This window comes from Ostrinia nubilalis, chromosome 22, assembly GCF_963855985.1.
Source record: "Ostrinia nubilalis chromosome 22, ilOstNubi1.1, whole genome shotgun sequence".
In the NCBI taxonomy this organism is placed as follows: domain Eukaryota; kingdom Metazoa; phylum Arthropoda; class Insecta; order Lepidoptera; family Crambidae; genus Ostrinia; species Ostrinia nubilalis.
The window spans coordinates 2465608-2483199 of record NC_087109.1 but is presented as its reverse complement, the minus strand read 5'-3'; the positions used below and the strand labels follow the sequence as shown (position 1 = coordinate 2483199).

The 17592-nt window shown below is 37.6% G+C and overlaps 1 long non-coding RNA gene across 1 annotated transcript in view; it reads right to left on the bottom strand.

Moving 5' to 3' along the window:
* The window catches only part of LOC135082881 (uncharacterized), a 108771-nt gene extending 94901 nt beyond the window's left edge, over nucleotides 1–13870 (bottom strand). Inside the window, exon 1 of the long non-coding RNA XR_010259510.1 lies at nucleotides 13740–13870. This is a non-coding gene — a long non-coding RNA (uncharacterized LOC135082881). The remainder of the gene's footprint in view (nucleotides 1–13739) is intronic.
* Nucleotides 13871–17592: the final 3722 nt, after the last annotated feature.

Below are 17592 nucleotides of genomic sequence, written 5' to 3'. Positions count from 1 at the left end.
TCGACCTTGCATTAGTACGACGTCGGCAAGTGCGTCATGCCACTTTTACATGCCCAGACCATTTGATTACATACTGCACCAGTTGCAGCAGTTCCATGACTCTGAATGATGAAGTAGAAGACTGATCTCATTGTATCTGCATATAAGAAGTTGATTTTATCTATTTTTCACTATATAACATTGTTGATTTCTATAAATACTAAAAATCTTTACCAAAAACAAAAAATATAGACTCATTGTGTTTAAAACATGATTTTTTCATGTTTTGTTTAAAAATTTATAAAAAATTGATTTATATTATGTATTAGTATTATTTTTGTTTTATTAGCTCAGTAAAGAACCCTATAAACATAGACAGGTAATTAAAATTAAGATTACTTGTTCAATTTCCTGAAAAATGATCGATGAAGTATGGGTCAATATGACCCGGGGTCATCGTCTTTGCAATTATTTTCACGTCATTGGCGCCGGGTTAATGAACGAAATAGTAAAATTTAAGTACCTAATTGCGTAATTACTAACAAAAGCGTCTAAGAGCCAAAGCACACGATGCGTTGCGGCGCCGCACCGCTTGTTTGCTCGCCACAGATACTTATTTCCATGTAAAGCCTGGTCCATGAGCACGTAGAATTCCGTCCAATGACCCCAAGCTGCCCATCCTTGTCGCTCGCACGTAATTATGTTGCTGTCGCGCTCGCACACTCACTGCGGGCGCGCGTCGCACAGTCGCGACAGCAATATAATTACGCGCGAGCGATAAGGATGGGTAGCTTGGGGTTATTGGACGGGATTCTACGTGCTCACGGACCAGGCTTTAGACGACTCAGCGGCATCGCTCCGGCATCGCAGCGCCGCCACGACGCTTGTGCTTTGGCTCTAAAGAACTTAAGCGAGTAACTCCATGGTAACGAAAAAACACAAACTTATTGGCTCTCGCTAGTGAAAGTGCAAATGCAATCTCCCGCCCTCATAATTTATCGGGAACGTCTCCCGTTTATTTTTAACCGTCAATATAGGTTTAATGCTAGCTGGCATGTAATTCGTAATATTCATTTCATAACTTGGAGTAATTTATTCATTTGACTTAGCAATTTATTTTGATACAATAAATAACTTGGTAGTTTTTTATGCATAACAAGGCAGGTATTTGACCGCAATCGCACCTGGTGTTAAGTGAAATGCAGTCTAGGATGGTACATTATCTGCCCTGTACTATTCACTCTCGCCTTGAAAAGATGATACTTTATGAATTTGGCTTTCTTTACAAAATTCGAATCGGAAGACGTAGTGTGGGCAGGTATCCTACCCGATAGACAGATGGTCTAGTGAAGGTCGCGGGTAGCACCTGGATGCAGGCGCTCAATACCTTGAGGGAGACCTATTTGTCCAACAGTGGATGTCATTATTGGCTGAACTTTAGCTTCATGTTCTTTTTTAATGCGAACAGCTAGGGACTGGAATTCGCTGCCTGCTGCTGTCTTTCCCGAACACTATAATCCGGGCCTTTTCAAGGCGAGAGTGAAAGTCACTTACAGGGCCGACATGTACCATCCTGGACTGCATCTCACTTAACACCAGGTGAGATTGCGGTCAAATACCTGCCTTGTTATGTGTTCACGACGACTACGAATTATTCCCACAGAACCCTAAAAATATAAAAGAAACCGCAGCAAATACATATACTCGCCTATAGGTATAGATATGTCATAAATCATCGGCGCGCGGCAAGTACTTGAAAAGAAAGAGACAGTGCGAGCGCGCAAAGGACAGCAATAGCACGCGCGCCCGCGATAACCGACCGTAGCGCGTAAGAAATAAGGCTCATATCCGGACGCCTTAAAACTTTGTTTACGAGTCCCGCGCGTTAGAGCAAGTACTCGCGTCTTCCAGAAAGCGGGCGAACCGTCGATTTTCTAGTTAGTAGGCGAGCTGGAGCGGTATATAAACCGGCCGCCGGACCGATTCGTCAATCAGTTTTACTCAAGACAGTTCTCCGAACAGATCAAGAGTGAACCTCCTCCGACCGAAGAGCTACAGGAAGACTTCTCACCGCGATAGAAGAATAGTGATCATAGTGACGACTTCAGCATCAGAACCGGACACCGTTATTGCTTCGTGACTTCGGATACGTTTCACCGCGCACCGTATCGACGCCGTCCTTCGACAAAGACGAGTCAACGATCCACCCACCGAACTTCAGTGTGCAACGACTGGAGATACCGTCTACCGGAGTGCCACCGTATACAGTCCACAGTCTACAGTCCACCGCATCATCGTTTTCACCGCGTCCGTCGACAGCCCACTCCGTGTACCTACTCCGCTCCGATTACCCGGTCTTCGTAACCGTTCCGTATATTTTTGTGACCGGATAAATAAACAGTCCTGCACAAAAGAACTCATAAGAGTGATTTTTATGTGTACCACATTTGGGAAACGAATCTAGAACTTTAGTTATAGAAACAGCTAAACTGTCTTATCGCTCCTAAAATTAACACCACCAATATTGTAGAAGAGTTTGGGAAACAGGCCACAAATCTAATATTATGTAACACATGGAAAAAGCAACGCTATTTAAGGGTGTTGGTAATAGACGCCATCTTGTATTGTCCTTTTACATCCTGTATAGCACACATGTTACAACGGTTCTATATTGGCTCACATAAAATTCTAAATCCTATTCTTTGTCTTACTACCGATTTGTGTTCATAATAATCTCTCTTCATAATTTTATTTTTCATACTTTTTTTATTCATACATTTTTATTACTACCATCGGAGCTCATAACAGTTAGTAATCATAATTTTTTTATCAATACTGTTACTACCAATTGTTGAGAACCAACAAAAGAGGTTTTAATGTTTTTTTACTTTTTTTCACAAAACAAAATAAAATCACTACTTCACTTTGACAGCTGAAAGAAAGTCGTTTCATTTATACATTTTATCCATATTTTAATACATTATTCAGTAATACAATAATTAATTTATGTCTTATGCTACATAAATTTGGTGCCGAAACCCATACATCGTTTACATTGGTTTTTTTGTGTGCTGCTGGAAAATTATCCCGAGGGCCAACGCCGGCATAGTTGCCGATTGCAGTAGGTATTATGGCTACACAGGTTTGTGGTGACACTAATGACCAAAAAACGAAGCTGTTACAAGGACAATGCAAGGCCGCTATAACACGATGTGTTACCTTTTTGGACAAAAAGTCAGACCCGAGTGTGTTTGAACTGACGAACCGAAGGAAGGCAGTTGAAAAAGCGTTCGCGCGCTACCACCAGCTGGCGGACGAGGCCATTTTCCAAGGCCAGGAGGTGTTGGATGGTGAAGAGGAGTTCGAGGACCGCTATTACGATGTCCTCTCCCGGATCGACGCTCTTCTGGACCGCCGCAGCAGTGCTTCGCCGCTGGGGTTGGCGAGTGCCGTGGACGCTTCGACGCCGCTGTTCGAGACTACGAGGCTACCTCCGATAGAGATCCAATCGTTCGACGGTAACAACGTCGGTGCATACAAGCCATTCATAGAACTTTTTATGGCACTCATAGGCAAAAACTGTAAGTTGTCTAATGTTCAAAAATTATTTTATTTAAAGGGCTATTTAAAGGGCGAGGCTTTAAGTCTTATAAATAATTTGCCTCTCATAAACCAGTCGTATGATGACGCCATTGCTTTATTGAATAGAAGATACGATACCAAGGGACTGTTAATAAAAACGCATGTCGATACCTCTGGGCTCAAAGGTCGTAAAGGACAAAGTACGACTTTTCAGGAGAAGCAAAAAACGATTTTTTATTTTTTTATTCGACAGTAACTTTTTTGTTTTTCGAGCTATTAAAATATGACCTAAGAAGAAAGTGCTTAGAATTCACAGCATTTTCCGAAGAGGTATTGAAAAATTGGACTAGAGCTGTATTTACTGAGATAGATTTCCTTTACGCCCTCAAAATTACATTAAAAAGACCTTTACGCCCCTCAAATATTCGTCCTAGGCAAGTTGCTCAGGACGTAAGTCTATTTTTATTTTACAAAACTACAAAACCAAGGTAATAAATGACAATTTACATAGTTTTATAGGTTTTCATAGGTCGTAAACGGAACATCCAGGTAAGGTATTATGCAAGGAAAAATTGATAATTTAGCTTAAATATTTAATGTTTTATGGTATTTGATATGTAATATACCATTTCTTCACATATTTAAATATATTATGTTTGTTTTTAATGAAATAAAATGATTTTTCGTAGCTTCATAATTTAATGCACACAATTTTAGAAACTGACACGTTTTGATATCTTCGAACTAGAAGATACCATTTCCGATATAAGAGCGAATTTAGAAAATAAATATTATGACGCTTTTAAATAAAACTTCTTAAATGTCTACTTTTTACGAAAAGCCGAAACCATTTTGATTTTATTTATTTATTTCATCATTATTAATTTTTCGAAAAACTACAAATGGCGGACTTAATTCCATAGGGCAGTCTGTCAACCAGTTGACCTTATGATAATGCAGATAGGATAGAATTATTAAGGACAAAGGAAAACCAAACTAGTTATTCTAAATTCTAAATAGATTAAACATTATTATTCATAGTAGCTAGAAATTATGTTATTGTACTTGGTACAAAAGTAGAAAGGTTAGGTAAGTAAGATTACAAGTAGGAAGTTTTTCATTCCAGTAAAGTACATCCACTTACTTTACTCCTACATAATACCGTTTTTAAAAGCCAATTATTTTGTAGTATAAAAATGTAACTTCGAAAAAAAGTGCATTCACGCTTTTTAGTAGATTGAAGTCTCAACTGACACTATATTTTCCCATGTTGTGTAAATATTTTTCCTGCTAGTTATATTTTATTAGCTGATTCAAATAACTTTAGAAACTATACTTATTTATTATAATTATTACAGTCAAAACTCAAAAGTGGTTTTGACCGAGGGCGTTAGTCAAAATTACTAGGAAATCATTAAAAACAATTGTAAAATGTAGCATTTTTGTGATTTGTGCAATGTGCATACAAAATAATGACACCTTACGGCCGGTTCACACATGTCTCCGTTTTACTGTTCCGTTTTATGTTATTGTACTTGACGAAAAAAAAACGTACACGATAAAACGAAACAGTAAAACGGAGACATGCGTGAACCGGCCGTTGAGGTACTACAGTAAGGTGACTTTTTTTTTTCATAATATTCTTAACAAATGTAACTTTTTCATTTTTTCAATTTTTATGATGACTATCCTACCTTAATTAGGTAATACGTTATTTTATAGCATGTTTTCATTTTCTTAAAAATCATCTTTTAAAATTATCTTTTTCCCTGACAAATACCTAGTTTCTTCAAATATGAGAAATAATAAAAAGCAACATTACTTTACCCGATGTGGGTAGATGTCATCATTTTATATGTACAAATCACATAAATGTTACACTCTAAAATAGTTTTATTACATATTTTTGATGATTTTTTATTTCTTTCGTTTGTTCCAAACGCACATACTTAAATACAATAAGAAACATCTAATAAATTTACCTTTTCAGTTATTTTAATATCCTCTCTTTGTAGATTTTTAAAATATTTGTTTAGATAATCTAAGGGCGTAAAGGACAAATTATTTAAACTTTGGTATGAAATGTTAGGTTATACGCCCAAAAATGTTTGTTTACTTGTTCTTTACTACCATAGTAACTGTACTAAAAAATCAAATGTTATTTACATCCCAATTTTCACGATGAATTCTGTTTAGCTTATCAAAAATGATGGGTCGTAAAGGCACCATTTTTGGGATTTTCGACAAACTAAATATACAGATCGATAGAGAATGAAATTCTGAGTAAAACTGTATAAATAACTCATTTTCGGTATTTTGTCCTTTACGACCTTTGAGCCCAGAGGTATCGATGTTAGTGCTATCTTAGATCTGCCTATTTTAACGCGTAGCACTGCCCAGGCCATCCGTTCCTTGGTGTCGCAGATTTCGCAGCAAATGAGCAAGCTACGCAGCTACGATGAGCCGGTTGAAAGCTGGGACTCCATATTGGTTTGCATTATGATGAAGAAACTAGATTCGCTTACTTTGAGATTATTTAATGCAGAACAGGACTTTCGTAGCATGCCCAGTATGGAGTCTCTGCTGTGTTTTCTGGAGAGACGTGCTATCTCGCTGGAGGCTAGCTCGTCCAGCGACGTGGACCGCTCATCAAAGCCTTCGAACAGTAAGTCCCTTCATATTTCAGACTGTGTGACCAAATCTAATAAGAGCAAACCAGTTTCTTGTATATTATGTAAAAACGGTCACAGGTTGTATAAATGCCCAAATTTTACTCTCATGCCTGTTGCTGAAAGGCTTGCATATGTAAATAAAAATGATTTATGCTCAATTTGTTTAAATAAGCACGAGCAAAAGTGCAGATATAATTTCATTTGTACAATATGTAAAGGAAAATCTCATAATACATTGTTGCATGATAGTTCATTTCAGCGATCGCATTCTGTAAATAATTCATTGAAAAAACCTGATGACACTGTAAATAATAATGCGTGTCATTTTGAGTCTGTAAATAGCGATTCGCAAATTTTATTGCCCACAGTGAAAGTTGCAATTCAGGGGCCAAACATTCAACGGCATGTTGTCAGAGCATTATTAGACTCTGGGAGCCAAACTACATTTTGTACTCAGGCTCTAGTAGACAAATTAGGCCTCAATGTATATAATCATCCAAAAAATATACTTACATTGGGTCAAAACTCAACAAAGGTGCAAAAGGCAGTTGATTTATGTTTGATTTCAATGTCTGAGGATTTTTCATTGAATATTTCATGCTCAGTTGTACATAAAATAACTTCACTGTTGCCTCAGTGTAAAGTAAATGTAAATAATTTTGTAATACCATCCAATATCACATTGTCTGATGTTGATTTTAACATTCCAGGCGAGGTGTCGCTACTGTTGGCCACTGACATCTTTTTTAAAATAATCAAAGATGGAAAAATTGAAGGAGGCCCAATGGATCCAATACTTATCAACACGCGGTTTGGCTACGTGGTATCTGGATTATCAGGTGACTTGAAACCATTGTCTAATAATATGTCGATCGCCTTGCACTCGCAAATGACTCCCGAGTTGAATGTTGACAGTCTTGTTAGGAGTTTCTGGGATTCTGAGCAGGTACCTAAGGTATTTAACGAATCCTTGCAAGAGCACGAATTTAGCGAGGAGCAGTTTGTTAAATCGGTCAATCTAAAAGACAATCGTTTTGAGGTCGATTTGCCAGTCAAGGTCGATTTAGATACAATCAATCCTTCAGACTCCTTTTCTCTCGCGCTGCAGAGATTTTATAACTTAGAGAAACGATTCAAAAAGGAGCCTGAATTTCATTCAATGTATGTTGATTTTATAAGGGAATACCTTGAATTAGGTCACGGAAGGTTAATTGATGTGTCGCAATGTAGTCCTGAAGAATTCCCTAAGTATTTCTTGCCCCATCATGCAGTCGTACGCACAGATAGGAAAACTAATAAGCTCAGGGTGGTTTTTGATGGGAGCGCTAAAGCAAAGGCTTCACCTTATAGCTTAAATGATATTTTATGCAATGGTGATGTCGTTCAAAGACAATTATTTGAAATACTCGTCCAATTTAGAACTTATGAGGTAGTTTTGATGTGTGATATTCGCCATATGTATCGCCAAATTTTAATATCTCCTAAATATAGAGTTTTACAAAATATTTTGTGGCGAGAAAATCAGAACGATGATTTAAAATGTTTGCAGTTGCAAACAATTACCTACGGGTTAACTAGTTCCGCTTTTTTAGCAACTCGTTGCCTCATCGAGCTTGCAAGGATTCACGGGGCGCGCTTTCCGCTTGCCGCGGAAGCTTTAAAAAATAATACATATATTGATGATGTAATTGTAGGAGCCGCTAGTACCGAGGAAGCCGCTCTACTTAAACAAGAATTAATCGCTTTGTTGCGTTTAGGTGGTTTTGAGCTACATAAATGGTGCTCCAACGATTCAAATATACTGTCTGACATTCCACAAGAAAGTTTAGGCTTTGATACAGTCAAGTTTGATCATCATGACCCACTTGTTGTAAAAACTCTCGGAGTCAGTTATGAAGTGCAAGGGGATCAATTTAAATTTGCTGAGCCTAAATCTCATAATATTGACGCACCTACAAAAAGAAACGTGTTGAGTTACATTAGCAAGTTTTTTGATCCATTGGGTTTGATTAATCCTATAATTGTCAAGGCCAAATTATTGCTTCAAAAGATATGGTTATGTCAGTTAGGTTGGGATGAACCTCTCCCACAAGATTTGTATATATTATGGCTGAATTTTTATAATGAGATGCAATCTATGTCTCCTATTCATGTACAGCGAAATTTACAAATGTCTAATGCTGATGCGATTCAAATCATAGGTTTTTGTGACGCCTCTTCAGAAGCCTATGGTTGCTGTATTTACATAAAGGTTGTCAAGGATGGTGAATGTCAAATAAATTTGTTATGTGCGAAGTCACGGCTCGCTCCTATAGACGGTAAAATGACTATTCCTAAGCTTGAGTTGAATGCCGCGGTACTACTAGCTAAACTGACACGCTCCATCCAAGATTTAATTCCACAAATATCTGACTGTATTTTATTCACTGATTCAAAAATAGCTTTAAGTTGGTTAAAGTCGTTGCCTGTTAAACTTCCAGCCTATATGGGCAACCGAGTTTCTGAAATTAACAAATGTAAAGCTACTTGGCTACATATTCCTGGGTTGCTAAATCCAGCTGATGTTTTATCCCGAGGAACTGATCCAAATCAATTGCAGGGAAATAATTTATGGTGGCATGGACCTGATTTTTTGGCAGGAAATAATTATAACATTTTTGCCTATTTTGATCGAATGTAATGATAATAATCCAAGTTTGAGTTATCAAACATCTGAAAAACAATTATTTCCTTTGTTAGACAAGGTTTCAAGCTTTGGAAAAATGATTCGAATCATGATTTATGTAATGAGATTCATTTCAAAATGCAAAAGAAGTTATGATGTTAATACTTCCTTATCTCAAGAGTATAAAAATGCAAGGTTAAAGATTATACAACTTGTACAGGATCATTTCTTTAGTGAGGAAATCGATTGTTTGCTAAATGGTCGTCCTATCAAATCAAATTTGCAAGCTTTACATCCATTTTTGGACTCTAATAAAATGTTAAGAGTAGGTGGTCGTCTTCAGCAGGCCAACCAGCTGAGTTACAACAAAAGGTTTCCTTTAATATTACCAAAAAGATGTAATGTTACAGCATTAATAATCCAAAATGAGCACATTTCATTATTGCACGCTGGATTAAAACTAACTCATAGCAGTCTGATGCAAAATTATTGGATTGTTAATGCCGTAAGAGAAATTAAAAAGGTTATACATAAATGTTTAACATGCTTTAGACTTCAATGTCAAGGTACGCAACAACTCATGGGATCTCTACCGCGTGATCGTATAGTACCAGCAAGGGTTTTTTCTAAGATAGGAATAGACTATTTTGGACCTGTTCATGTGAAACAGTCTTCTTTGCGTCGGTCTGTGATTTCCAAGGGTTACGTTTGCGTTTTCATTTGCTTTGTAACTAAAGCAGTGCATTTAGAAGCAGTGTCGGACTTAACCACTGAATGTTTTTTAGCTGCTTTCAAGAGATTTATTTCCCGTCGCGGAATGCCGACAGATGTGTACTGCGACAATATGAGTACTTTTAGAAGTGCCAATACTCAACTTATACAATTATACAATAATGAGAATCATATTGATATTATTACAGATTTTGGAGCTCAAAAAGGTATTCAGTTTCACTTTATTCCCTCATATAGTCCCAACTTTGGAGGCTTATGGGAAGCCGCTGTCAAATCAGCAAAGCATCATTTTAAAAGAATAGTGGGTATAAATTCTCTAACTTATGAACAATTAAATACATTAATAATAGAGATAGAAGGTATTTTAAATTCTAGACCCTTAACTTCAATGTCTCAGGATCTCTCTGATTTCTCTTTTTTGACACCTGGTCACTTTTTGATCGGTTGTCCAATCACTGCATTACCTGAGCCTGACATTACCCCTGTTCCGACTAATAGGCTGCGATTTTGGCGCAGATGCTTACAAATGAAGCAGCACTTTTGGCACGTTTGGAATAGAGATTATATTTCTATGCTTAACTCCCGAACTAAATGGTTGAAGGTTTTGCCAAACTTAAAAGAAGGCATGCTAGTGCTTATCAAAACAGACAATTGTCCGCCTTTGCAATGGCCAATGGGTAGAATAGAAAAGATTTTTGCTGGACCTGACAACATGATTAGAGTCGTTAATGTAAAAACCAGTAAAGGTTCCTATAGGCGGTCAATTTCTTCTATAATTGTTTTACCAGTCGATTGAATTTTTAATTTAACAAGGTTGTTATAATTTATGTTACAATTTGAAAATTTTATTTAAATAGTAATTGCAAGTATTAATTATTTTCATTGTAAGGTTAATTATTTGTTTCGTACTTATTCACATCCATTAAGATTAATTTTTATGCGTGTCGCATTTCGCGCGCGAAACTATGTTGAGAACCAACAAAAGAGGTTTTAATGTTTTTTTACTTTTTTTCACAAAACAAAATAAAATCACTACTTCACTTTGACAGCTGAAAGAAAGTCGTTTCATTTATACATTTTATCCATATTTTAATACATTATTCAGTAATACAATAATTAATTTATGTCTTATGCTACACCAAGAACCATTTAAAATACATAATTTTTATATTCAGATCTTTTTTCTTCATAACATTCATTGATCATATTGTTTTAATTAATAATGTTGTTACTAAGAACATACTTCAACTCATAATGTTGTTGTTCAGAATAATTTACTTTATAACAGACATACTCGTATCTTTAAAAAAATCATATACAGTGTGTCCGGGCATGTAGTGATCAAACTTTAAGGGCGTAATCTATGGACAATTTTATCGGTGAAAATACTTTAAATTTGGGGCTTGACCCATTTCTCGCATATTTACAAGGATTTAAGATTTTAATTTTAAGTTTTCACCTCTTCCTTTAAAAACACGTGATAGCGTGGGTAGTTTAACATTAATAAGCAAAAATTTTATATCATGCGATAGCCAATAAAATTATCTATTAGTAGAAGTAGAAAACAGATACAAATTTCATACATTTTAAGGGTGTAAGAATGGATTTAATTAGAAATAAACATGATTTTTTTCACATCTTTTTCAGTTATTTCCCAACACAAGAAAAACCAGGTCGTTAAGGTATGTTTTATTTGCATTTTATTATTAGTATTTGAGCTATTCTACAAAACGAATGTAAATTTATTAGACTACGTCTATTAGTTTCGACGTAATTGTTGAACAAAGATACCCCTTCCCAGCGGTTTCCATAGCGCACGCGACATGCGAAAATGCACTGCCTGAAAGAATCACATAACCTATTCCGATTACTATGGGAACCGCTGGGAATGGGTATCTCTGTTCAACAATTACGTCGAAACTAATAGACTTAGACTAATAAATTTACATTCGTTTTGTAGAATGGCTCAAATACTAATAATACAATGCAAATAAAACATACCTTAACGACCTGGTTTTTCTTGTGTTGGGAAATAACTGAAAAAGTTGTGAAAAAATCATGTTTATTTCTAATTAAATCCATTCTTACTCCCTTAAAATGTATGAAACTTGTGTCTGTTTTCTACTTCTACTAGTAGATAATTTTAATGGCTATCGCATGATATAAAATATTTGCTTATTAATGGTAAGTTACCCACGCTATCACTTGTTTTTGAAGGAAGAGGTGAAAACTTAAAATTAAAAACTTAAATCCTTGTAAATTTGCGAGAAATGGGTCAAGCCCCAAATTTAAAGTGTTTTCACCGATAAAATTGTCCATAGATTACGCCCTTAAAGTTTGATCACTACATGCCCGGACACACTGTATAATTTAATAGAGTAGATAAGCATGCAGAGCATGCAGCATGAAAGCAAGCATGCAGCATGCATTGGTATCTCCTCGTCTCCGGCGCTGCGGGATGTGCAGCCCTTCCGCCCTTGCGTAACGAGGCCCAGGCACCCACGCTTGCTTCCGCAGCTTCGGCTTTTTGGATCGCCATCGGCGCCTTCGGCGCCTCGGCGACCAGCCTCAGCCGCTCCAGCTCACCCGGGCGCCTGAGCCTCGTTACAGCGGGCGAGGGCTGCCCTCCCTCCGCGCCTCCGGCTTTTAAATTACACTCTAGGGGTAGGGCAGACAAGACTACGTGGAGTCGGTTTTGCAGCGATTCGTTTCTGTCACGTTAGTTTTGTGGCACAAAATATTGCCTGTTTTGGACCATTTCAAATTAATATAATGTTAAAATACGATTTAATACGAATATAGACATCATGATTTTCAATAATATGGATAAATACACTTATGAGTAATAAATTTATGAAAACAAATATTAGTAAAAACTGAGTGTATGATTAGTGATATTATGAATATCAATGATTATGTTTTTAAATAGGTATGTAGGTTTTAAATTTTTTATGAAGAATGATCATTATGGTATCAAATTGTATGAGAAATATTTTCGGACCTCCAATGATAGGAATTGAAAAGTTATGTAAGAAAATGCGCTACCTGTTACAACATTACATAGGACGTGGGGACACGCGATACTTCCATTATTAAAAGATACAGGATGTAAGAAAATATCCACACCCCAATTTATATTGTACTAGCGGCCGCCCGCGACCTACCAAATGTACCAGAATAGCCTTGGCACTGCAGGATTTTTGAAAACAAACTCCTTCATTTTCAAAATTGGTGTGTAATCCCGTGGATAGAAATGAAGAGTTCGTACGCGTGGACCTCGTTTAATTACTAATGATGTTGATAGATGGCGTTTCACGGCTTCGCCCGCATGAGTATTTACGAACGTCAAAATGGTTTGTCCAGCGCTGTAGATTTTAACCAATGACGATCGATGGCGCTTTTTACCCACGTCTTGTTTATTTATTGAAATTTAGTTCGTCACATGTCGTCATAAATTATAGCCTATAATATGTTATGTTAATCTGAGTTATAAACAATAATACTGTAAAGTTTCAACAAAATTTGTTCAGTAGTTTTTGCGTGAAAGAGTAACAAACATCCAGACATCCAGACATCTACACAAACTTTCGCATTTATAATATTAGTAGGATGTTTTTATATGCAGAACAAGGAAAAAGAGGTATTTGACCTCATTCGCACCTGATGATATGTAAAATGATAATGTTTGTATTACAACACGTGTTACGGGATCCAGCAAAAACTAGTTCCTGAAAAAAATGGGATGTCACCGTGGGAATAGGTCTTTAGTTATTTGACCCTAACGTATCAATATAGGACATGTAGGATTAACGAGTTTGGTGTGTAACGGAACAGTCGGATGATGGATGAAAGATAGTTTATGATTTGAACGCTGAATGATGGTCTATGCAGGAAACGGAAGTGATAAATGAGGAACGAGGAATAATGGTTTAAATGTTTGAAAAAAAGAGGAGTCTGTTGCTAAGCAGAGAGTGTGTTGTGGACGACGTAAGACGGAAGACGAACCAGTTGTGCAACCATTATAGTTCATCATCATTTCAGCCACAGGACGTCCACTGCTGAACATAGGCCTCCCCCAATGACTTCCGCATCGCACGGTTGGCAGCGGCCTGCATCCAGCGCCTTCCCGCTACCTTTATCAGGTCATCGGTCCACCTTGTGGGTGGACGTCCCACGCTGCGTTTTCCGGTACGTGGCCTCCATTCCAGAACCTTGCTGCCCCATCGGCCGTCAGTTCTGCGTACTATTGCGTATTATAGTTTAAGACGTGTAACTATTCTATTGAGAGAAATACAAACAGTTATCACATTTACTCCTGTGGTATTCATTGCCATTTCCCAAATACATCCTGTAAACGGTGCTCTTTGATGTAATAATGGGATGATAACTTCTAAACCTTTTGCTTTCCAAAGCTTTTTTGACAAAGTATATTATTCAAGGTGACATTGATTCCCTTAATCCCCAAAAACTAATTCCATCTGTTCCCAACCTAGGGTCGTAATTTAACTTTTTAGAGGTAAAAAGCGTATTTTTAAAGAGATGCAAACTCATTCTTTGACTTATCTAAATTTATGGTAATTAAAAGACGGCAAGTGTGTGTTACATCGTGTGTTGAGAGTTCCGTACTTTTTAGTATTGCGAAATAAAAAATCATTTTTATTATGGGCTTTTAACCTTTAACCGACGACGTGCGGTCTCACAGACCGCTCCGGTTTTTGAAATTTCTGGATTGCAATGTTCTACTTACTCCCGTGTCCCGAGCATCTCAGTACCTTCGAGTTTAGTTGCCCAAACGCCATTACAGGTAGTGGTTACATTGATGAGGGCAGTTTTAATAAGATAATTCGATTTAAAGTTCAACAGCGGTCTGTGGGACCGCACGTCGCAGACTACGTGACTTTTTTGTACCATACTAAGACTTGCGTTTTTGTTTTAGACGACTCATTTTTCGTAAAAATGATGGATCCTGGGCCACCAAAACCTAGGAAAAGACATTTCCTAATGTTATATTGATATTAGGACATACAATTTTGTAAAAGATGGTAGTCTGTAAAAAAATACCACGAAACGGGTGGTAAAGCAAACAGTGACCTGTATTCTAGGCTCTGATATGCCAAATCAGCCTGATTTCATTGCACCAGCTGCAAAAAAGACGCACATTTTAGTCCACCTAAATTGAAAACGAAATTATCTTACAGGTGTTACCTATGCATACCGAAAATGCTTGACATGCGGTAAAAAAAATGTCCTGATTTTGCCTAATGTTTACCCTACGTCAAAATTTTTTTTGTGCATGTAATGTACGTGTCATTTATTTTTATTTTATTCATTACGTTCACTAAATTTAGGAAGGAGTATAGTTTTTCTTCTTTTGATTAAAATTTACAAGTTATATAGGTATTATTGAACTCTAGTGTAATTTCAATGAAAATAAGGGTCAAAAAAGTTTTAGCCATATTTAAATAAATAATATACATTGATTCTTCACAAATTATACGTATCTTTATTTGTAATACTATAATGTTCTCAAAAAATATAAAATCAGTATACTTTTATACAAAAGATGATTACTTTTTGAGTAAACGGTATAGCGGTCCCACAGACCGCACGTCGCAGACGGCGTGACAAAAAAATCACGTCGTCGGTTAAAGGTTAATATATCGCTGGTAGGGCCCAAAAGATAAGGAGACATGTAAAGTTCCCCCTAAGGGCTACTTTTTTTTTAGCCTCTCCGGCTTCGAGGGAACCCCCAATCCCCTCCTCCAGTTGTTTTTTATAGAGGTTTTCTCCTCGCGACCCTGGTACAACAGGACCCCCAGCCCGCTGTAGCGGGTTACGGTCTGCTCCATGCCGCTGCTCAGTCAGCTCTGCTGATCAGAGAAGTACCGAGAGCGGCCCTCCAAAGAATGGGCCCGGATAAACGCCCCGCCGGCCGCCTGTGGGGGTTTTTAAAGATGTCCCCTGTATCGTGGTCCGAGCAAAAGCCTCGACGGCCCCCGGCCCACTCAATTGTGGGTTACGGGTTGCCCGACAGGCCCGCCGAGTTGACGAGACCTGCCGCGCAGGTGAGAAGTTAGCCGCCCGGGTGAACAGACCACGCGGACGTTGCCCAGGGTGCACCACGAGGAGGTCCCTCACCATCGCACCACATATTTTGTCTCCCTAGTGTAGACCGCATCCTCCATTTGCCTCTCATTCTACTCTAATGAGTAGATGTCATGCAGTCGAGACTAAATACCATGATTTAAGTTTTCGTTTTTCCAAAACTTGTACGGAACCCTAGATAGGGTTTCGCCTGTCTTAATTTATCATTTCTGAAATACACTCCGGCAGAAAATAAAAACTATTAGCGTTCAGTTAAACAAATAGCTTGAATATTCCAGGGCATGCCTTTGAATAAATTAACTTTGCATAAATAATGCGATGGCAAGATTTAATTTTGGTCAAGTGACGTCATTACTAGTTTTGTTGTAAAATAGAACCTATTGTGACTACACAAGATCCTTTACTTGATAAGCTAGGTACTTAGCAACCTTATCAAGCCGTGAAAAGAAATTTTTGTGTCATTCCAAAATTAGTACCCATTTTTGATACCCACTAAGTTTAAATGACGACGAAATGAAGGGAGACGGCGTATGTGACTGCACTAGACAGTATGCAATCATCATCATCATCATCTCAGCCATAGGACGTCCACTGCTGAACATAGGCCTACCCCAATGCTTTCCATGTTGCCCGGTTGGTAGCGGCCGGCGTCCAGCGCCTTCCTGCTACCTTTATGATGTCGTCGGTCCACCTTGTGGGTGGACATCCCGACGTGAAGAAGACAGTATGCAAACAGTATAATAATAACTCAAGAGATGGCGGGAGATCGTGCGGAGAGTTGTATCCGCCTCTACAACCGATGTGAACTACCTTTAGGACACCCTAAGACCATCGATTTTTCGTCGGCCGATAGTTTAGTCGGACAGTTGATCAGTATGGGCATGTATGGAAGTGCGCACATTACACCGAAATGATTTGGCCAATTCTTCCTACAAATTAAAATCGGGCCCAACTATCGGCCAACTAAAAATCGGTAGTCTGCACCTAGTCCTTACCGCTCTAAATAGGCTGAGTTGCACCACCTAACTTTGACCGTAACTATGACGATAACCGGTACTTTTTGTATGGAGTTGGACAGATTCTTGACGTTTGTCAAGGTTAAAGTAAGATAGTGCAACCCAGCCTTAGAGTTCAAATTCTAATCTTGCTCAGATGGTCCATGAATATTATAGAGTAACATTCGTGAATGGTTTAATTTCAAAATCACTTTTCGGGGCTCTCCATGCAAAAAACGAAAAGTTACGCGATTTTGGATTTTCACTGTCACCTTTGTTATTTTCTAAGGTTCGATTCCCGATTGGATTTTTTTCCTAATGAGCTCGTATAGAGATTGCCTCTAGCAAAAAGTGCCTTTACTTGTATTTTGTATGTAAACATGAGAACTTGTTTTCTAGCTCATATTATTTATTTTATAGTCTGCTCATTATATCCGCTACGGTTCTGTCACGTTTCTTTTCACGCTACTTAAGATTTTATTACCAATACATACTTTCAATGATAATCAGTAATTAGGTTTCACGTTTTAGACTTTTGAATAATTTCTTTTATACTTCAAGTATCAGTAAGTAGGTAATTAAACTTCACAATTCTGTGTAATTATTATCTTAAAATATTTTTTTGCTAAGACACAGTACCTTTTAGTGTACATTTACGTATTTAAGTAAAAAAACATAATTCAAAAATGTAAAAACATTCTAATCAAAACTCCTTTTACCTATTTCGATATTATTTCAAAACGTTCTGATTTCAAAACTGTGATAAAACATTTGAAATGCAGGCAAAGGAATCCACGCTGATAAATCTTATTCAGTATCGCACGTACGCTTCGCTCGGCGCGGCGAGCGCGGACTTAGTCGA